The 25,000-nt window shown below is 36.2% G+C and overlaps 1 protein-coding gene across 31 annotated transcripts in view; it reads left to right on the top strand.

The window, feature by feature from the left end:
- LOC106883309 (teneurin-m) overlaps positions 1-25,000 on the top strand; it is a 572,946-nt gene that overhangs the window by 63,508 nt on the left and 484,438 nt on the right. For 30 of the 31 annotated variants that reach the window (XM_052969800.2, XM_052969805.2, XM_052969804.2 and 27 more), the window contains exon 1: positions 8,489-10,692. The exons of the other annotated variant lie outside the window; for it this stretch is intronic. The gene's annotated coding sequence lies outside the window, so the exon portion shown is untranslated. Of the gene's footprint in view, positions 1-8,488; positions 10,693-25,000 lie in introns of those variants that run through there. 31 annotated transcript variants of the gene reach the window in all.

Below are 25,000 nucleotides of genomic sequence, written 5' to 3' on the forward strand. Positions count from 1 at the left end.
TGCTGGCCGGTCATAAGAATGTTATTCCCTGTGACATATTTCATCCGGTTTAATCGTAATTTATACGCATATATTGTTTATATAATAAATTACGCTGTGCGTATCTATGTGTGTAACAATTTTAGAGTTCGGATTCTAGAGTTAGGGTTAGTTTTAGGGTTAGGGTTAACAGTCTAGTTAGGGTTAGGGTTAGGGGATTAATACGATATACACCGTTACAGCGCTAACTGTTTTCAACTGAATAGACGTCAGTGATTAGTAGAAATTATCGAAATAAGACAATTTTTTACATGAAATAAATTCGAATACAAAAATATTTTTCTGTTCTATAACACAAAATAGTTAAGTATACGAAGTTTGAAAGTCTTTCGGTACCAAAAACACTACATAAAACATAAATGAAAACTGGTGCCCCCGTTTTGAACAAGATCCTATGGACCTCGAAAGGATGAAAGGCAAAGTTGACCTCGGCGGAACTTGAATTCAGAACGTAGCGACGGGCGAAATACCGCTAAGCATTCCACCCAACGTGCTAACGATTCTGCTCGCTCACCACCTTAATAATAATAAGAAGAAATATAATAATAATGGTTTCAAATTTTGCCACAAGGGCAGCCATTTTAGGGAGGGGATGAGAGGATTACGCCGACCACCTCACCGTCAATACTAATAACAACAATAATAATAATAATTCTTTCTAATTTTGGCACAATTTTTTTGAAGGGAGGGGGAAATCCATTTCATCAATTAGAACTTCCACCTATACGTATTCACAATATTTGTATAACTTGTAATACATGTGTGCATGTGTGTTTCTGTGTGTATGGAGAGATAGATGGATAGATAAGTAAATAGACAGAGAGGGAGAGAAGAGAAAGGGAGAAAGAGAGGGATAGTCTCACTTGGCCAGGGCAGTATTAATAACCAGTTAGAACTCCCTACACTTATTGCAGAAATACTGCGTGTGACTAAGCACCGGTAGCGTGTGGGAGTGGATTCAATGACCTCCTCCACGCCGGACTCAACCGGAAGGTCAGTCGAGAGTGTAATATTAATAAATGATAAAGAACAAAAGAACAGTAGTTATGCAATCGCCTTTATCAGCTGACAGATGTTTGGGCCGTAAGGAAATAGAGCCGAGTGCCTGGGTGACGTCACAAGGCTTCATCATTGAGGAATGCATTTGAAAGAAATACAATTGCCCACATAGACACACACATTCATAGAATAGACATATATATATGCATAAACATAAACTACCGAGACATACGTAAACACACACACACACGCACACGCACACAGACTGCCTCAGCAATTTGAAAACAACAGCTTTAAGAACCACAAGTGGCCCAAATTTTAACTAAGTGTCCTCTTTTTTTCTGCCCCGGCATGGAGGCTTTCAAAAATTCGAGTTTGTCCAGCAAAGCCAGGATGTCATGAAGGAAAATCTGAGGAAAAATGAATGAGGGTCATTGACGATGATTTCCATGTTTCGGAGTCAGTGATTAAAAGTATGGTGCAGGAAGATATCTGGTGCATATATATATATATATATATATATATATATATATAATATAATATATATTGAACATGGGCGACCGTAGTATTCTTTCTTGTCTCGAGGTTCGCGGCCAAATGGATGGGTGGATTCGCGTGAAAAATGGCATACATGTGCAGACGGGTGCATAGATCGGAAGGCGTTTTGTATTTTTTCCTAGCCCCCGTAGTTTAACGAGAAAATCGATTAGAACCACCTGTGTGCCTTCGTGTATGCGAGTGTGTGTCACTGAAGCCATTCATTCATACATACATACATAACCACTCCCTCTCTCTCTTTCGGTTTTTCTCTGTCACTCACTCTCTCTCATATACACACACACCATCAACATTACTCTCTATGTCTCGCACACCCCATCAAACACACACACACACACACACACACACACACACACACACATACGCACGCACATCAATTCTTCTGTCTCACGCCAACTTCAAAAGAAGTTCAGTCATAAAACTGTCCATGTCCCTTTTCATTTGACACCCAGTTTAAAAGATCCCCTTTCCCCAAAACACATTTAGAAAATATTTTCACCTGTCCGGCCGTTGATCGAGAGATAAAACACAAATCACCTCCTGCTGACTGCAAAACTCCCGTCAAATTAGCCGCAAAACACACACACACACACACACACACACACACACACACACACACACACACACGTCCATTTCATGTCTTTCACTTTCTCTATGATTATACACACGTCCAATACAATAGCTCTCACATTTTCGTCTTCAACAGGTATGTATCTATTCTATAATATAAATTGTTTTTTCTGTAAGCGTATAACAATTACTTATTCCATATTTCTTCATTTAGCTTACTTTTCTTAAATTAGATACGTCTGCAATTAATTCTTACATACAATTTCCCTGTTAATTGTTACAGCTTCATTTTCTGTTAAAGCAATTCTTAACGTCAACTTCTTAATGCCTCTTCTACATTTTCCTAGCCACCATACTTACCGAGAACATCGATTAAAACTTTTTCTAATACAATTCCCCTTTCTTCTGCCATTAACACAACCAGTTGCTCACACACCTTACAGTTTCTCATTCAAACTACATAATACGCAGAATTGCCACATTAACACAGTAGGGTTTACTTACCATGTAGAGGTCTGAACTTAATTTTCATTCACAGATTTGCATTTCAAACATTTAACATAATCTTTTCCATCAATCAACTATCGTAAAAAATTTCTACCATGACCTTACATTTTCTATGTATGTGTGTCTGTACCTTAAAAGACGTGATTAGACAGAGGTCCAATAGAATAGTTCTCGTAAACAGACTACCTAGAAATTCTTTCTTCACAACTCCTGAAGCTGTTTCCTGCGAAGATAGTTTGGAAAGACTTCCGCCCTCCCCCACCCCATTTTCTCTACTTATTCCATACTTCTTTACTTAGCTTTTATCTTCGGGTTTCTTAAATTGGATACGTCTGCTATTAATTCTTACATGCAATTTCCCCGAACTCCTGAAGCCATTTTCTGACATGGGCAGGGGTGAAATCTTCATACAGCTAGAGGCTCCAATCGAAACATGGGACCCGAAATAAGGTTGAGAAACGCTGTTAGAGATTATGCCTAACTGAAAACGATCACAGCCACACATCCAAACAGACCGGGTGAAACCGGGTTTAGCTGCTAGTATATATATATATATATATATATATATAAACCAGTCAAAAGCAACGAAGCATCGTTAAAGATTTTAGAAAAATAAATTATCTTAACTTTCTCCTTTTTCCACAATTGCGCAAATCATTTGCACCTTCATCTAAATATTATAATATTGCTTTAATGATTTGAAAGAAAAAAAAAACTATTTTACACAGAAACCAAAACTAGAGTAGAAAATCATAGAAATTTAAAAGACTCAGAAATTAATTCATTCGACCATTCAACATGGCAGTAGCAAGCCATTGGCTAAAAATTCATTTACTAGAATTCTTTTTTAAAATGGAATGGCTATGAAGTCCCAGCTGAGTAAAATAGAAATGAAAGGGGTCTGGGAATCATTGTTTTAAACAAAGACATTGAACCATACGAAAATATATAGCTGTGAATACAGGAAAAGATAGGATGGGTGGCTGGTCACATCTAGAAGGTCTTTCAAGAATTTAACGTTGACTTGCAACTGAAACACACAAACAAAAAGAATAACATGAGAATTTGAAGTTATTACAGGAAACTAAAAAAACTACTAATTGACCTTGATTTAACAGAATCGGTGGAGCATCGGGCAAAAGGTCCTTTACGTCTTTTGGTATTCGTTTTCGCCCCTTTTTATTCTAAGTTGAAATCGCCAAGGTGACTGTGTTTAATTCTTACGACATCAGTTTAATAACAATCGCTCACACACTGTCTCCATTCCATTACCACACACACACACACACACACAGACACACACACATCATCCCTTGTAAGTAAAGCTAGAAATAAATTTTAGATGGTTGAAAGATAGAAGAGGAGTGACTGAAACAAGGCGAGGAAAAGAGACACAAAGACAATAACGATAGCAAAAAAGGTGGGGGTCGAGAGAGAGAGAGAGAAATGAGATAGTAATAAGGGGGAAACATTGGACGAAAAGATACAAGAACGGAGGAAACAGCGAGGGTGGGGGAAAAAAGAGGGGGAGAAGCTTAAGTGTTGAGTGAAGGTGAAGGAGGGCTTTGTCAGATGTCTCGTAAATCAGGGTTTGATTTATTTTCCTCTTTTCCAGAATCTTGACAGTTTTCTGAGACACCTGGTCTATATCTGATATAACGGGTGCGGGCGGGGTAGGGGGAGTGATAAAGGCAAAAATAGAAGAGGAGGAAGAGAGAGAAATCAAATGGAAAAGAGACACATGAAAGCAAAGAGAAAGGAGAAAAAAGCTCAGAGGATGCGTATATGTCCCTATATGTGTGTGGGTGTGGTTTTGCACGTAAGGACGTTGGCTTTAGAACCATGTGGTCTCGTGTTCAATCACATTGCGCGGCATCTTGTTCAACTGCAAACTAAAGTGTGTCAACAGAAACCATGTGGAACCATCCTGGCTGCTCCTTACTTGGAAATTTAATTCATTTTATCCTATATAATGTCATATCGGTTCTAATCCAGAATTACATTAATTCTAGAAGTGTCTGTGGAGTACTCAGCTATATATGATTTTAAGAAGAGCGAAGTACTTTGGGCAAGTGTCATCTACTATAGCCTCGGACCGACCAAAGCCTTGGACCGACCAAAGCCTTGAGAGATGTGTGTGTGTGTGTGTGCCATCGCTTGATAGCTTGAAAGCGTCTAAACCACTCGTACACGTCTAAACCGGCTCATACACTCCTCTCCATACATTTTCTGCAACCTTGCGTAGGCCTCTGAGCAGGTATAACCATGACAACTTTCTCTGTCATGGTCAATGCGACGATCACACGTTACACACCTTCCTTCCAAGCACTGCTATAAACAGCTAGATGTAAGCTAGAACGTTAAAACTTAGTGCGCATGCACAGCAGAGTTCAAGGTCAATTTTTGTCAAGTTGCTTCACTCTGCGTGCTTTAGCTTCGTTACTATAACAACAGTCCGGATACGTATTGATCAGAGCTAGTAAATACGCATTCATATATCTACAGATATGCATACATAAATGTATATAGGTATGTGTATGGATGTGTGTGTACATATATATATATATATATATATATATATATATACACATTTATAAATGCATATATATATATATTGTATACACACACACACTTTATTACTAAACCTGCAAAAATATCACAAAAATATCGAAAAGAAAGTGCTACTCAGTTTCACACTCGTGTTTGTTGAACATTAGTGAGCAAGAATAAATCTGAACTTTTTTCTGTCAACACCTCAAATGTAAGATTTCTTCCTTGAAGACGGAGGCTCGTCTCATCCGACGATGAATCAATCTAGAAACACTATTTTGGACCACCGAGCTCCCAGAAACAGCTGTTGAATTTGTAATACTTTTGTTTAAACCCTTTAATTATTGATATCATTTCTGTTCTGTGTAAGTCAGACCTTTTTGTCTGTAAACATAGACATTTTTCATTTCATATATTTGATATGCTCTGTATATTGTCCAGCCTCGCTTGCTTATCCTCACATTTACTTCTCTGCCCGTTCAAGTCGAAACCTTTTGAGCACTGCTAAACTTATTCTATACGGAGAATATTCGATTGTCATCTATGATGTATGTATGTGTAATACACACACACACACACACATATATATATATATGGGAGAATGTATGAAAAAACAACAACAGACGAGGACAGGCGGTGTAAACAACAAAAGGATGTATTAGTATGACGCTCGGGAATACGGAAAGTCTTTAACGTTTCGAGCTACGCTCTTCAACAGAAAGAATACGGAGACAAGGAGAAAAAACACGGAGAAAAAAAATTGAATAGTGTTCAGTCAACGGTCAATCATAGTAATGACTGACCGGAAGTTAGAAATTATACACAGGAGAGCTAAGAAAAGGGGGAGATAACAAAAGGGGGAGAAAGAACGGTGATCGAAGAACGAGGGCCTGTGTGTGTGGGAGATAGAATGCTGGTGATCTTGACGTATGTATGTGTGAAAATGGGGAAGGGAGAAAGGAGTTGGTCAGTTGTAGTGTGTGCGTAGTGTGATGTGAGGATGTTGGTGTGATGTGATGTGAGGGTGTTGGGAGGTGGGGAAGGCATGGGTGGAGTGTGGGTTAGGCTGAGGTGGGGGTAGGGGTATGTGGCTAGGGGTGGGTGGTGAGTGTAAGGAATTGGATGGGGTGGAGTGGGAAGGTAGAGTAGGAGTGTGTTGGGGTGTGGTGGGATGAGCTTATGAGGGGGGTTGACGATGAAGGGGAAGGGGAAGGTGAATGTAAGAGAGGGGGAAGGTGGGTATGGGAGGGGGAGGAATAGAAAGAGAGTGAGAGAGAAGAGAGTGAGAGAGAAGAGAGTGAGAGAGAAGAGAGTGAGAGAGAGTAAGAGAGTAAGGGGGAGGGGTAGGAGAGGGGTAGATGGGTGGTAGGAGGGAGGGTGGGGGAGAGAGTTAGGGGGAGGGGGCTTAGATGAAGAGGGGAGGGGAGTTGAGCCCATGTGGCGCAAAGGAGAGAAGCGAGAAGATTAATCCCTGTTCACGGCACAAACGGGAGTCCGGATGGCCCCTGTGCATATATATGAGCCATTCTAACAATGCGTCCTGCCCTAACACTTCGAAACACTTAGTTTTAGAATCGTGGCAGCTGATGAAGGAAATGTTCTCTATGTGGCCTGTGTGTTTTCTGTACCTTGTTTATCATTTTGTCTACGTTTTTTTGCAACGTCCTGTACTCAGATATGCATCTATATATACATGTAGATGTAGGTATGTACATACATGTGCGTATATATGCATATACTCAAATATTATTGATATTATATATATACATATAGGTTATAAGAAGTAGCGGTGTCAATAAGACACAAAGGTGCCAGGTAATGCTGAGTAAGTGCTGTGGACAGACGATAGTTAAGCTCCAGGCTAGGTGATTATGCGAATGAGGAGTCCAACATAGGTCATATATTAGCATGCACATATATATATATATATATATATATATATATATACATACACACACACACACACACATATATATATATATATATATATATATATATATATATATACACGTATTCCACACGTGTCGATAAGAGGGGTAGGTCCGCAATATCATTAGGAAAAGAGAACTAAATTTATGAAATGATACAAGTGTGGAACACTTATATTCAGAACATTTAGTTTCTATAGCAACAATTCACTGACCGTCGCACGTCATCATCTTCTGCCACTTTGGTGCACGTTAGCGCCGTCCTCAATGTTAAAGTGTGAATTTGAGTAAGCTGATGACGCAACCACCATTCAGTTATTGGCACAGAAACTTAATGTCCTGACTGTAAGTTTTCATTTTCTCTTTCATTTAATGCATATGTGTATATATATATATATATATATATATATATATATATATATATATATATAAACTTAGATATGTTTCGACCAAAGATTGGTCCAGGCCATGTCTAACTTAATAACCACCACCTGATAGGATTATCTAAATCCTCATGCATACACGCACACGCACACGCCCATATATTGATGTATGTATGTATGCATGTATAGGTTTGGTAAATGTCAACGCAGAAAGTTTCGGCGCTTGATTCATTCTCTAACTTTTGCTGATTATTAATATATATATATGCGTGTATGTGTGTGTGTATGTATGTGTGTGTGTATATGTGTGTGTATATATATATATGCGTGTGTGTATATATATATATGCGTGTGTGTATATATATATATATATATGCGTGTGTGTGTATATATATATATATGCGCGCATGTGTCTATATATATATGTATGTATGCGTGTGTGTGTATATATATATAAATATGGATATATATGTACACAAACACATATGTCATATAAATATATATATATATATATACATATATATGCCATATACATATATATCCACACATATATAAATATATATATATATGTATATATATACATACATATATATGTACATGTATACACGCGCGCGCGCAGATACATCCTTCATATATACATGAGGGTGGGTGTGTGAGTGAGTCACAGAGAGAGAGAAATCTAACAGTTGTGATGGCCTGTGAAAAGACTGAACGTTGGACGACTAGAGACGAGGAGAAGAAAAAAAATGCAGTTAGTATTAGAAGAGAGGTGAGAGGTCACAGTAGGAAATACTGGGCTGTGATTGGCTGAATCGATTGTGGCTTGCTGATTCTTGAAAAAGCGAGAACGTGGAACCCAAGCTTGGCCGAAACAGCAGCAGCAAGCAACACACAGCATCCCCATCATCACCACCACCACCAGCAGCTGCATCAGTTGAAACAGCAGCAGCAAAAGTCAGTACTTGCTGACGAAAGACTGCACTTAGTTGTGCTGACGGTTTAGGAAGGAAAATTTATATTGGAAAAAAAAAGGAGAGAAAAAAAAAGAACATTACATACACCCCCTTTGCATACACACACACACACACACATGTAAACGAGAAGGGGGTAGGAAATATTGAAAAGAGAAACAAGAGAAATCCGAACCAACCAAACAACCGAAAGAACTGCACTAATTTCTAAAGCAAGAAATTATTAGACGTGTAAGGAATTACCATTAATACCACTTCAACTATTACTGCTGCTACAAATAGAAAAACGGTAATTACTGGTACTGAAAGTAAACCATAATTATTATAACAGAATTGTTTATAAAACGCTAACAATTTTAAGTAGTAACAATTACAGCAGTATTATTATTGTTATTATTATTATTATTATTATTATGACTGAACCGAAAGCGAAGAAGTGGATATTTAAAGTATAATATATGCATTTATACACACACCTCTAAATATAAAACATATATATCCACAAAAAATATATCTAGAAATATTTAGATATATCATTAACTAAAAGCAAAATAGCAACAGGAAGAATACAAAACAACAGTAATTTTAACAGCAACTGAAGCCTGTGAATTTCCGTGGCTATCCTCAAGCTTCCTACATATTCATTCAGTCTCTCTCTCTCCACCACCTCTCTCTCTCTCTCTCTCTCCCTCCCTCCCTCTCTCTCTCCTTTATATATATATATTTATATATAAAATTTCATAACGAACTCTAGTGTGCTTTACACTTATTCTACTTCTCCGGCTGGTGAAAAATAGACAGCCACCAGTTAAGTCGTTTCTGCTGTTAAAAATCTTATTCTTCAGCTCCCACATTTTTTTTTTACCTCCTACAACCAAGGAAGGACCTTACTACGCGACACATTTTCATTTACCAAATATCTTTGGACTTCAGATTTTTTATTCTATCAAAGGATATTTTTTGCGTTGCTTTCCGATTCACATTTTTTTTTATACATAATCACACACATCGAAACACGCACACTGACACACAATAAAATACTTGCAGGCATGCATACGCATATCAACATATAGATAGAGCTTCATCACAATATAAGCCCACATGAAATAAGTATACATACTACCGGAGATATAAACCTACATACTTGCTTCTGTCTAGTAGTCTATTCTCTCTCTCTCTCTCTCTTACACACACACACACATTCTTCCTCATATATATATATATATATATAGTTTTAGCAACAAATTAGGAACACACTTTTCTGAAGGAATATATTGGATGTATAGTAATAACATACACCTGTATAAATAGAGGCACATGTATATATATAGAGGCATGTGTATATGATATGGAAGGAGGCACCGACTGCCAAAACAGTCACTGAGCCTCGTATGACATGGCCATAACAATATAACGTGCAAAACGTATCAGCACTTTTGTCTCTGAGTCCGAGTGCTTCTGCTGCAAAGTGCACGTGCCTGTATGTTAGATGCATGCAAATGCCTATTTGGAGGCATGTGTGTGAATGAGTGGATGTGCGTGGGCATGAATGAAATCGCCTGCTCGTATTTAGTGTGTATTTAAAAGACGTGTCGCTACCATTTACATACATAAATATACATACATACATACACACCATATATATACAAATATATATATATTGATTGTATAGTTATGTGTGTTTACGCAAGTATATGTAATTAAAATCTAATGTAATTGATATACTATATTCTAATCTCTATGTGTATCTACTCATAAAATTTATATAGAAATGGAGAGGAAAAAAATCTCGTTTACCCCGGATCTATGGAACATGTATTGTACCAAGTTAAACAGATGATGTCCTGCTGATCACATTGTTGATATTTTTTAACCACGGATTAATATTTATGGAGAAAAAAAAGAAAAGATAAAATACGAAAAAAAAAAAAGAAATTAAATTTCACTCCAAAATATCGTCAGGATGAAACAACACGACAACAACAAAAAAAATTAGGAAAAGCAACATCTAGTCTAACACTATCACAAGTGTAACAGCATTATTACACTACATTGTAACACGAAGACATTATTATTAGTAGTAGTATTGCTGTTGTTGTTCTAAATGCAACTACAGCAACGATAAAATATATTCCAAATAATTTCTGTGATTATCCTGCGATACAATCTATTCACATCTTGGACCATGTAAGTACCACGTTGTTTATTCTCTCTTATCCTATCTTTTGCTTTATTCCATTAATGCTGTATATGTTTATTATTGTATGTCTCCGATACTTTTCAGTATACTTAACAAATATAGCATTGAATGGGTGCTTTATAACTCCCATTAACACAAGTAACACAATGTGTGTGTGTGTGTGTATAGATATTGTGGCGTATTTAGGCGTTTAACCGATAAGTACCACGACCTCAACAGTAAACTCGGCAACATGACTTGAACCCTATAACTGTCCTTTTGCTGGAAGCCCCATTATCGGTCACACACACACACACACACACACACACACATACATTGTGAATGCGTGAGAATAAAAACAAACGTTAGAACTATATGGGTGGACGTGTTTACAGTTTCTTTCGGATTGTTTATAAATTTGACGGTGAGTGTTTAAATAATAACGTAGAAATATTGGTTGTTTCATGCAAAGAAAATTAAACGTCCAGCTTGTTAAATGTGTAAATTCTATTTGTGAAGACAACAGATACAAGAATATACACCAGCTTTCTGAAAAGTTGTTGGTTTCTAACTTGGCTCTGTTTAGTTTCTGATGTGACCGCTTGCCCTACTTGGAATATAATGCATCTCTTGCCCAAACCACATTCCATTAGATGAAAAAGGACACATTCTGTAAATGGGGTCCAGAGTACTCTAGTATTAGGAGATTAAAAAAAAAAAAAAAAGGGGCGGAAGGGACGATTTGTTTGAATATTTATAATCATTACTGTATTCGATTGGGGTTAACCCGAGGCTGAAGTATTTGTAGGGTGGATATATTTGCATCTGTATATTCGTACGTGAGAAATAAAAAAGCGTGTGCATGCACATGGATGGATGGATGGATAGATAGATAGATAGATAGATAGATATTAGTGTATGTATGTATAGAGAGAGAGCATTGGCATACGTATTACGTGAGCGCTGTTATTTACCAACATGTAATTGTCACCTTAATTACTTGAAGACACGTGGCTGTTGGTGCACACTGGAGCAGCTGTCTGTGCATTTTAAATGCACATTCTGTGTAAGAATTGTTGACTTCAGTGTGTCAACAATGGTTTAGATATGAAGATAAACCAACAGGTACCGCCTCATAAGAAATGATGCCAGCCTTGCTATTTACCAGAGTCTTATCGCTTTTATTAAAAGAAAAAGAATTCCCGAAATGCAGACAATATATATCTCGGCTACAAATGATTGCATATAGCTGTGTGTGTGTGTATAGCTTGTGTTCGTTATATGCATATATATACAAGTGTATATATGTGGATATAGGCATCTGAACATGCCTGTATATAGATGATCCACGTAAACGCTTGCATGCGTGCAAGTGTCAGTGTGCATATATGAGTATATGTACAAATATGTAAATGCATGTATATGCATATATATATATATATATATATATATGTACACACACACACACACACACACACACACACACACACACACACACACACATATTTCTAGCTGTGTGCAAGTGTATATTTGTAAATACGTATGCGTATAGTGTGTGAGTGTGTTTGTGTGTGTGTGTGCAGATGGAGAGAGAAAATATATATACATATACATGCATATATAATGTGTGTATAGAATATACTTTGGACATGTATTAGAAAATGTATTGAGTACACATATAATCTATATACATATATATATATATATATATATCCTATATATATATATATATATATATATATATATATATATATATATATATATATATTGTAATATATTAAATATATTGTATATATTATATGTATGTATATATTATAAATACACACACACGCATACATGTATGTATGTATGCATATAAAATAGCCTATATAATAATGCATATGTATGTGCGTGTCTTGTATATATGTTTATACTTAAAAACATAAAGTGTGTGTGTGTGTGTGTGTGTGTGTGTGTGTGTACATGCTATAGTTTCCATATACGGTATATTACGTGTGTGTGTGTATGTTTGTGGTGTATTTTATGTATGTGATTGTATCATTCTATTCTATAATTACTTCTATTCTATAATTAGTTTCGGCATTTCATCCATCTTTACGTTCTGGGTCGACTTCATCTTTCATACTTTCGGGGTCGATAAAATATGTACCAGTCGAGCACTGCTGTCGACTTAATCGACTTATCCCGAAATTGCTGGCCTTGTACCAAAATTTGAAGCCAGTATTAGTTGACTAAGTTTGTTCTTATTCACGGTAGAATTTATGTGGGTAATGGGTTAATACCTGTAACCGTAGGGATTCACAATAGTCCTTCAGTCTTAAAACCCTCCTGCTAATCTTCCCTCTCCTTAAGAGGCATACTTCTTGTAGAAGCTATACAGGACATTCTATTATTATTATCATTATTATTAGAATGGCCAGAGTGAATGGGCCTACTCTAAGCATGCACCTGTAGACAAAGTGCAGAGGGTGCTTATCCTAGTGGTCAGGACCGTCGTGGATTTGTGGGGTTTCCACGAGCAGTCCAGGGAGGTCTCCCTCTTTTGGAGAATTTTGTTGTTAGAATCGATTTTCATTATTTACGCGGCTTTCATGTTACACGGCTTTCATGTAGCCCACTCTATTCTATTTGTCCTGCGCTGTCCACTATGCTTTTTTTATGTAAACCCTTTGTGGTTAATAAAGAAATGATAGCTATTATTATTATTATTATTTTCTTCCTCTGTTTAGACGAACTTTCCTACCTTTTCGGACAAAACCTTTTGTAACCTTCGTCCTGTCTTTGTCCTTACATGTTTTCAATTGATATTAGCCCTTGTGGCCAATAAAACGAATTAATTATTATTATTATTTTGGTTTGTCTCAGATTCGGTCTTATTAATGGTAGGATTTATGTGAGCAGCGGGTTACTACCCATAACCTAAGGTATCCACAAGTTTTCATCAGTCTTTCAAGTGCTTAGAACCCTACTGATAATCCTTGCTGTCCCTTAGAGATAAACTTACTGTAGAACCTCTACTGGGAACCCTATTCCAATCTCCTTCGGCCATTTGTCTATATCTTGGCTTACTCTTCCCAATGAACCAATTATTATAGGCGCGGCTTTTACTGTTCTTATGCTCCAAATTCTTCCTATTTCAAATTTTAAGGGATAGTATATTCTTTGTTTTTCCTCCTGTTTCTTTACGATCCTGGAATCAAACGGGTATGATGGGTCGATCAGCAAGCAACTTTGTTTTTGCTTATTTCCAATTATGTCCAGTCTATTATTTTCTAATTTTTTGTCCGTTTGAATAGGAAAGTCCCACAAAATTTTACATTTCTCCGATTCCAGTACTCTTTCGACTCGATTACTTTACCAAGTGTAACCATCATCAACTCCTTTCTGGCACAGTTTCCAGTGTAAAACTTTTACAACCTGGTCGTGCCTTGATTTCTTATTATTATTCGTTGTTATTAACTTTGGACTCATTCTTCTGTCTCCCACCCACCCTATATAAGCAATGGAAAATGGACAGAAGCCCGACTTAATGCTGGTAAAGCGCCATTTCGACATATTCAACCACACAAATTGCATAATCTTTAACTCTATCATTTACAAACAGCGTAGTTAGAAACAAAGCAGCGAAGAAAGAACTAAAACGGAATTAAATTTGGGCTAAATTCATTTTTTGTCTAACACACACACGGCTTAGTAAAAGTGGTTTACTTAGTGTCCACTATTCTCTTTAGTGCCTCTGTTAGCAGTGGGAGGAAGGGAAAAATGTAGCATCAAACCTGTTTGTTGGTCCGAATGCTTGCGACAGAGTGGACTCCATCAAAGACATCCAAAGCTTTAGATGATGGAGTTAAACTGACTGACAAAACCGCCGCTACCAGCTTATCCATGTCTTTTGTCTACGAAGACCTTTAGTACAATTCTGTGGCCGATCCGATGCTGTCACAGAAGGTACCTGCCAAATGACCTCCTAATGCATCCCGAGACGAAGTAGGTGTGAAGGGAAATTTTGACCCTCATAGGTGTGTGTGTGTGTGTGTGTTTTATAATAAAAACAATTTTACACTAAATTTAAGAATTATTCAATACATTTGATACAGATTTTTTCTTTAACTAGAATCATGGCTTAGCTCACCAAAATTTCGAAGTCTCTGTCAATACCATTCTTGTAAAAGAATTATCATAATATGTTTGTGTGTGTGTATGTGTGTGTGTGTGTATGTGTGTGTGTGTGTACACAACAGTAATAATAGAATTTATTTTGCTCCTTCTCTATAGAAGCCACACTAAATACATTCAGGCAGGACGGGATGATATCTGTTGCAGGATTACTCAACGTGAAATGAAGTGTTTTACTCGAGAACGCGACGCATTGCCTGGTCCAGGGATCGAAACCACACTCTTACAATCAAAAGTCCAACATTACGTTACGCGCTTACACACACACACACAAACACACACACACACACACACACACACACACACACACACACACACACATTCATCACACATGAAACAACATTTGAAATATGTACATGCGCTAACTCTTAAACAATATACTCCATTCACGATGCACAGCAGCGATTTGTTTATCTCTGAGAGTTTCTGCTTTTCGAAGTTCCATGCCTTTTGAATCCGTCTGTGCATCTAAGTTTTTTTTCTTCTTAGTGTGCATACATACATACGCGCGTACGCATGTGAATGTATGCATTGGTGTTGCATAATTGTCATTCGCAACAACTTTAAAAAAGATGGTTCAATTATAAACGCATTGTTGGTCATTTTTTAGTCTACTACTACTACTACAGCAAAACACAACTAAACTCGCTCCGCGATAACCACTGGTATTAATGTATTGTGGATTAAATTGAGAGCGGTATATTACTGGTGTCAACTATATTTCAGTCAATTCGACACCGTCTTAAATTTGAAATTAAAATGTGAAAGGGCCTTGTCAAAAGCATCAGTATGTATGTATGTATGTATGTTGTGTGTGTCACTCTCCTAGAGCTCCAGAAACAACAATAATAATTGATAATCCTTTCTATTGTAGTCACAAGGTCTGAAATCTTTTGGGAGGGGACTAGTCTATTACAGCGACCCCAGTGTTTCACTTGTGTTTAATTTATCGACTCCGAAAGAATGAAAGGAAAAGTCGACCCCGGCGGAATTAATAATAATAATAATAATCCTTTCTATTGTAGGCATAAGGCCTGAAATTTGGTAGAGAGGGGAATGAATCGATTACATCGATGACAGTGTTCAACTGGTACTTATTTCATAGACACCGAAAGGATGAGAGGCAAAGTCGACCACGGCGCAATTTGATCTCAGAACGTGAAGACACGAAATACCGCTAATCATTTTGCCCGGCGTGCTAACGACTCGGCCAGTTCGCTGCATTACAAAATAATAGAAATAATTTCTAACACAGAAAGAAATCTGCATTAAAGTTTGACGCTAATTACACTAAGTCTGATTAATGGTTATCTTCATCGATTGATAGCAACTTCCACCTTTGTCGTGCTCAATGTCAAAGACAACAATATCGGTAACTTCGTCAACAATCACAGCACCATTGTCCTCCATCCAAGATCTCTATTGTTTTAGAAGAGATACACCGTTTATGCTTCTGAGGATCGGTTCACCGTTAGTGACTTGATTGGTAACGACCTTCAAGGATAAACATCAATGTGAAATCGTTTCGGTGTTGAGTGTAAAAATTCATACAACTAAACACGACAAAGCAATTTGGTTCGTTCAGCGACCATTCTTTGTTCCATATTAATGTAAATAATGGTTTCTTTTATCGACGGAAGAAGAATCATTACAAAACTTGTCGCCGGGGTGGGGGGAGGCCATAAAATTATAGAGGAGGCATGGAAGGCGCCTTTAGGATAGATACAAAATGGAAAACGTCTCGATAGATGGGAAGACCAGCTGGAGCTAATCGAGGAACCACCAAAGTTTCTGGATTGTAATTAGGGACCAATTTGACATATTGAGCACAGGTTTACTTTGAAGGGATTCTTATCAGATGAATCCACCCAGAAATATGAGCAAACAGCGGTACAGTTTATCTTTAATGACATTCTGTTGCCTTCATAACAACACTCCTCACAACAGTAAGGACAGTTACTGCTGCTGCTGTTGTTGTTGTTTCTAATTTCGGCCCAAGGGCATATTCGGGTAGGGAAAGAGTTTAATCGATAACATCGACTCCAGTACTTAACTGATATTGCGTTTTATTGACCTCAAAGAGATGAAAGTCAAAGTTGACCTCGCCCTGATTTGATCTCAAAACGTAAAGATTCGTAAGAAATATCAATCTCTTGCAATTTCTGCAAATTTTTACTCATTTTGTTTTACTTGGGTTAAAAGGTTGATCGATAAAATCCACCCGAGTTCTTACTTTTTAAGTTTTGTACTTATTCTTACCGGTCTCATTTACCGAACCGTTAAGTTACTGAGATGTGAACAAACCAGTACCGGTTGTCAAATGTTAGTATGGAAGCAAAGAGAAACAAAAAACGCACATGCACACACACATATATATACATATGTGACGTGCTTCTGCACAGTTTCCGCTTATAATATTCACTCACAAGGCATAAGGTCGGTCTGGGTCTATAGCTGAAGAAACCCTTCATCAGACGCAGTCGGATTGAACACGAAATCACATAGTTTCATAGTGAGCTTCTTCGCCACACAGCCATGCCTGATTTTCAAATAGCTTATTTGGAGAAATGCAATTTATTCATTTTACTCACGTCTGCAATATGAAGCAATAAGGCTTCTGCTTTATAATTGGTCAAAATCAATTTTTTTCTTCGCACGTCACCGAAAACAAAATGGTCATAATTCACTCTCCAAAGCAATTGGAATAAAAGTTCAAAGACGGAGATACGAGATAAAAAGGGTCATCCTTTGTTCAAAACGAAAGACGGCCTATAAGAGCGACGGATTTACTTAAAAACTTTCAGCTATTGAACTTATTTCGGTTTTTCGACTACAATTTCTTCTACCATAGGAAACGACTTATCTTTAGGCTAAAAAAACATTTTCTAAAGTAAACCTATTATTTTCCACTTAATTATTTACTGAAATGGAAAATAAGAAAAAATACATCGTGGAATATTCTTTATCGTGATTAAAATTTCCCTGAAACCTATCATTTATCACTTTGTTTATGTATGAGGAAATTTTGACAATGATATTTCAAATATAATGTTGCGTTGATATTGTGGACAAAATTATTATTTAAAAAGTCCTTCAGATATTCATTGTCTACCTCAAATATTACCAACGTAGATATTCGTATTCACAAATGAGAGAATTCTATTTTCACAACTTACAAGAAAAAGCAACAGTCTCCTTTAAATTGACAGAAAGACACATTATGATGAAAACAGAAACTTGTCGAGGAATTTGTTTACAGAGAAGTCAGATCTAAGTAAATGTAAATTTTGTACAATGTATACATTGAGTTTGCAGAAAATGAAATAAAACACTTTAAAAATAAGCATTTTTACTTAAACCACTTAAACCATATTAAAAGGTTATTTATTAAATATTCACCGTGAAAGAAAACCTAAATTTCAATTATTTACCTAATTGAAAAGCACCCAAATATAACCTCTTTATTTTTTTAGAAATGAAAACAGAATTAAGGTGAATAACTTTTTATTGGGTTGTCTGGAAAGTTCGTGCCGATTTATAGTAGCTTACCTTTTGACTTATTTACCATGAAACCACCTCAATTCTGGGAAGAGGGTATTTTCAATTTAAAGGAAAGATGGAGACGCATTGTGCAACAAAATGGTTCATATTTGTCTGATTAAAAATGTAATGGCAAGTATTTATTGACCTTTTTCTTTCCATTAAAAATCGGCACGAACTTTCCGGACAACCCAATAATTCCTTAAATGATTTTTTATACTGAAACTGAAAATATTTTCTGCCAAGGGAAGCATTTTAAGTGAACAAATGAGTTAAATTTAGCAACGAGTGCAGTAGTAGTAGTAGTAGTAGTAATATGATGCTGTCTCATGGGGAAAAAAATCCCAGCTCGATTGTTAAGCACAGTTAATTCTTGGTGGTGGTGCTGGTGGTATGAACAGCCTATTACAAGATCAACAGCAGTGAAAAACTTGTTTAAGCACCTGCTCTGCTCATATTCACCAGCAAACTTACGGCTGAGGGCGTCTTAATTATCTTCTTCCTAATTATGTCTAATTTCAACAAAAGTGTACTCGGGACGACGTGCTTCTGTTTCAATATATCACCAAATATTTTAATCATTTTATATTGAAAGATCTGAAGAGAATGTGGCTACGATTTTTTACAAGCGTGACCGCCAACAAAAATGATTATGCAACAAGCTGCATCCACAGTTTCATACACATAAACCGGAAAATAAAGAGACACTCAAACAGCTATAAAGATGTGGTGTGAGGGTGTCGTCTGCGTGTATGAGCCTGTGTGTGTGTGTGTGTGTGTGTCTGTCTGTCTGTCTGTCTGTTTGTGTGTGTGTCTGTGTTAGTCTGTGTATGTCCCTCTGTCTTCTGTCTGTATGTCTGTGTCCTGTGTGTGACCCACCTTTTCCCAACCAGTGTTGGTATGTTATCGTCCCAACTAAACGGTTGGGCAAGAACGAGCTAAACAACGGGAGTCAATTTGCACGTTTAATTCGTTTTCAAAATTTCACACTTCCGTCCCTAGTTGTAGTTAGTTCGATGACTGAGACAAATACATGTGTGTAGAAAAACACAGACAAACATTTTAAAGTTATTTATAAGCTGTAGTATGATTTATGATATATTATACAGGAGTGGCTGTGTGGTAAGTAGCTTGCTTACCAACCGCATGGTGCCGGGTTCAACCCACTGCGGGTAAGTGTCTTCTACTACAGCCTCAGGCTGACCAAAGCCTTGTGAATAGATTTGGCAGGCGGAAACTGAAAGAAGCCCGTCGTGAATATACATACATACATATATATATATATATATATATATATATATATATAGTGTACATTTAAACACATAAGAGGTATCCTTGCACGCTAGAAGGAACAACTTAAATCCAAACCACTATTAGGGATAAACTTCGGAGGGAATGAAAAATTAAAACATTTACCATCTATCTCTTGGACCATGGTTTCTGACTTTTTTTGGCAAATAAAATAATTTGCCAGGCGAAGTCTTCGTCAGCAGGTACATATAAGCACATGCTAATTATGTTCAACCTAGTTGTACCTGCTGACGAAGACTTCGCCTGGCAAATTATTTTATTTGCTAAAAAAAAGTCTGAATCCATGGTCCAGGAGATAGATGGTAAATGTTTTTATTTTTCATTCCCTTCGAAATTTATCCCTAATAGTGGTTTGGATTTTAACTGGTCCTTCTAGCATGCAAGGAATCTTATGACAGATACCTCTTATGTATTTAAATGTACACTAGATTTATATGAATAATATATAGCCTATTGACTAAATTTTTTTTACACGCTAAGCCACTGGTAGTAAAAATTTCTGATATTTCTTATTACCCAGATATTATTAATTATATGTATATGATGTACGCTATGAATTCCACAGGCGTGCATAGGAGCGCTGTTTTCGATGAACTTGGTTCAATAAGGGGCGAGTTCTTTTTGTTTTATGTATTTGTTTCAAACCTGGCTCTGCGATCGTTGCGCGCGTTTTCTTTCTTTTATGCCCCTGTTACTTCGCTCTCGGCAAAGTTGGAGATCGATAAAATAAGTACCAAACTTAAAAAGACACAATAAACGAAAGTGAATTTGGTCTTTGATATTGTTGAAGGCGGCGACCCAGCATGGCCGTTGTCGGATGTTTACACTATTGACAGAACACACACACGTATAGATGAATATATATATGTACACATATATGTATATATATATATATTGTACATATGTATATATAGTATATATATAAATGTATATATAGTATATATATAAATGTATATATAGTATATATATAAATGTATATATAGTATATATATAAATGTATATATAGTATATATATAAATGTATATATAGTATTTATATAAATGTATATATATGTATATTTATATAAATGTATATATATGTATATTTATATAAATGTATATATATGTATATATATATAAATGTATATATATGTATATATATATAAATGTATATATATGTATATATATATAAATGTTTATATATCTATGTCTATATACATAAATGTATACATATGTATATAGTATATACACATAAATATGTATATATATAGTATATATATATATAAATACATATGTACATATATAGTGTATACATATACATAGATGTATGTACGATATATGTGTATATAGTAAATACATATATATAGTATATATATATAAATATATATGTGTATATATAAATACATATACGTATATATATGTGTGTGTGTGTATATATGTATATATATAATGTATATATATTTGTGTATATATATGTGTACATATATGTATATATAGATGTATATATGTTTGTGTATATATATTGTACATATATACATGTAAATATATAAATACATATATATGCATAATTACATGTGTGTACATATATATACACATTTGTATTATATGTATATATATATATATATACGCATATACATACGCACACACTCACATAGATATATATACACACACACACATATATTAAATATTTATATATATATATATATATATAATTACAATTTTATGTCACTATCTTGTTACTTCATCTCATTTTTTTTTTCGTTTCTCACACTTGACTCTTCCCTTCTCTCCCCCCCCCCCCCGTCTCTCCGACCTCCCACGCCCCCCCCCCCCACCTTTCCAATTCTCTTAATATAAAAAAGTTATTTTACTCATAAACCATATAAAAAAAAACGTGCAACTGCACAGCTTGCTGGGGTTTTCACTACTACTACTACTACTACTTGTTATGTACTGGGCACTTAGATGATTGTTTCCACATTCCATCCTAATTTAAGAACACAGACTTCATCATTGTTGTTATTGCTTGTTTTGTTGTTGTAGTTCTTCATCTTCTTATCATTATGATAATTATGATTATTGTTGTCTTTCATCCTTTCGGGATCGATAAAGTAAGTACCAGTTGAACACTGGGGTCGATGTAATCGACTAGTCTCCTCCTCCTCCTCCAAAATTGCTGGCCTTGTGGCAAAATTTGAAACCTGTATCATTGTTGTTATTATTATTATTATAATAATCATTATTATTTAAGTCGGCGAGCTGGCAGAATCGTCAGCACGAGTGGACGAAATGCTTAGCAGTATTTCGCCCGTCACTATGTTCTGAGTTCAAATTCTGCCGAAGTCGAGTTTACATTTCCTCCTTTTGGGGGTCGATACAATAAGTGCCAGTTTAGGACTGGGATCGATATAATCAACTCATTCCCTTCTCGAAATTGCTGGCCTTGTGCCAAAGTTTGAAAGTATTGTTAATATTTGAACTCGTTTGGGTTTGAACGCTAGTGTATCAAAATCGCTCGACCCGCAACAGAACGCAACTAAATCTCCTTCAAATCATGTTTTATTGTCTTAGATAAGAATACACTAGACGTGTGTGTGTGTGTGTGTGTGTGTGTGTGGTCGTAATAAGCACATCATCAATGACCAGTTACAATTGTTTCTGCACCACACTGTTTTTGACGCCATTGCACGCAATATGTCGAGCTTGTGGCTTTAAAGATTAGCGTGACACTATTAGATTTGCGCTCTTACATTGTGCCTCTGCAGTTGAAGTGACACTCTAGCTAGTGTTAAAAACTTCAAAGAGTTCATAACTTTTCACATTGAACCTTTTGCATGCGACGGCGTTAAAAACAATTCGTAGGGAAACCAGTGTAATCGGTCAATGAAGATCTGATACAATCTTTCTCTTTGCCACCGCTGCTGCCGACTTTGGATTTATATTTCGTTCTTCGCCAAACCCACACATGGCTTTTATCGATGCAACACCTGGATATTCTGCACTGAAGGAAATTCGATCCGAGTTTAGATTACGGTTCAAAAGTATAGATTGTTTCAAGTTCGGTTCGAGTGCTGCATTGGAAATACCATATCTTCCTACTCTTCCAGGATCGTGTGTGTGTGTGTGTGTGTGTGTGTGTGTGTGTGTGTGTGTGTGTGTGTGTGTGTGTGTGTAAATCGCGTGATGGTTGCAGCAGGGACGTATTTGACCTTCGGCCTATTTGATCAACGTAGACAACAGCAGTCTCTATAAAAACAATAATAATAATAATAATAAACACAATCCATGAAATCCTAAGGCGATTTACACAAGGGCGATGTAATGATGATGATGGTGGTGATTATGGCGGTAGTCGTGGCGAAGTGGTGGCAATGGTATTAGTACAGGTGAGTTGATTGTTGTGATGATAATGTGGATGATGACTAGGATCATTAGGCGATGGTTGTACGTAATTCTGGTTAAGTGAATAATGGTGGTGGTGGTGTTGTCGATGATGATGATGACGAAATTTCAATCCAGCTCAATTTTCATCGTGCCATCCGATGATATAAGTCGTTCTAGCCATTGCCCCAGGATACTCATGTCTTTTAAGGATTTAGGGAGCACATTGCCTAGAGTCTCCTGGGAGGTGTTTGGCTGCTATTTCTACCAATAATTAAGCAAAAGCCCCTCCTTTGGCTTGATGATGATGATGATGTCCGTCAGTGAAAATGAAGATATCGATTCTGAGATGACACAGGAAATCAATTGGAGGAGTGCAGAAGAAGGTGGCGAGATCAGAACGCGCACGCACGCACGCACACAAACGCACACACACACATACGCATATAAATATATGCACATATATATATATGCATATGTATGTACATATGCGTATATATATATATATATATATGTATATATGTGTATATTTATATATATATGTGTATATACATGTATGTATATACATGTACATATATGTGTATATACATGTGTGTATATACATGTATGTATATACATGTACATATAAGTATATATCATATATGTATATATATATATAGATAGATATGTACATATACATAGATATATAATATATATATAGTTGGATATAGTTTTGTGTGAGTATATATTTGTATGTGTATTGATGAAGATATTGGTATTATGCAGTGACGTCCAGTTCGGTGATTGGTATATATATATATATGTGTGCCTGTGTGTGTGTGTGTGTAAGTCTATGTATGTACGTATGTACATTTAATATCTTCATACACACACATGACATATTTGTATGTATGCTTATGTATAATATATGCGTATGAAAGGTGCATATATATATATGTGTGTGTGTGTGTGTGTGTGTGTGTTTGTGTGTGTGTGTATATATATATATGTATATATACACACACGCATATTTATGTTTGTATGTGTAGTGCACGCGCACACACACATGCAGAGCAGAAAATAGACTAAAACGAAATGATGTAGAAGAAAAAAAGAAAAAAAAAACACAGATATTTAAATTATGTTGCCATGAATTGTCTCATTAAAATGTATCTACCTCCAAATTTAGTTGTTTTTATTTAGCACAATATCTATTATTGCAAGCGCGTGCTGTGAGACACACAGACAGACAGTGATAGATGTACGTATTCCTTCGTCATCTTCTATCTATCCATCTATCTATCTACCTACCTCAAATCTGTCGGTCTTTCTATCTAAATGCTAAATCTTTCTACGAGTCTCTCTTTCTCTCTCTCTCTCTCTCTCTCTCTCTCTCTATCTCTCTCTTTCTCTCTCTCTCTCTCTCTCGCTCTCTCTCTCTCTCTCTCTTTCTCTCTCTCTCTCTCTCTCTCTCTCTCGCTCTCTCTCTCTCTCATTCCACATTTCTATTTTCTGATTTACGTCCATCAACTTGCTATCTGTCAACTGGTTTCTTCATATGTTTCTGCCTACTATCTACATCTAACCTACCTGTCTATCTCTGTCTCTCTCCCTGTCTATGAATCCACCTGTCTGCTTGTTTGTAACAACCTATGGACCTATCTGTCTGTCTGCCAGTCTGTCTGTGCACCCATCTATCTATGTATCCCTCTTCAATTTATCCATCCATTATCTATCCATTCATTTATCTCTCTACCTATCTATCTATCTATCTATCTATCTATCTATTTATCTATCTATCTATTTATCTATCTATCTATTTATCTATCTATCTATTTATCTATCTATCTATTTATCTATCTATCTATTTATCTATCTATCTATTTATCTATCTATCTATTTATCTATCTATCTATTTATCTATCTATCTATTTATCTATCTATTCATTTA

The sequence above is a fragment of the Octopus bimaculoides genome, chromosome 7, assembly GCF_046866305.1.
Source record: "Octopus bimaculoides isolate indiv1 chromosome 7, ASM4686630v1, whole genome shotgun sequence".
In the NCBI taxonomy this organism is placed as follows: Eukaryota; Metazoa; Mollusca; class Cephalopoda; order Octopoda; family Octopodidae; genus Octopus; species Octopus bimaculoides.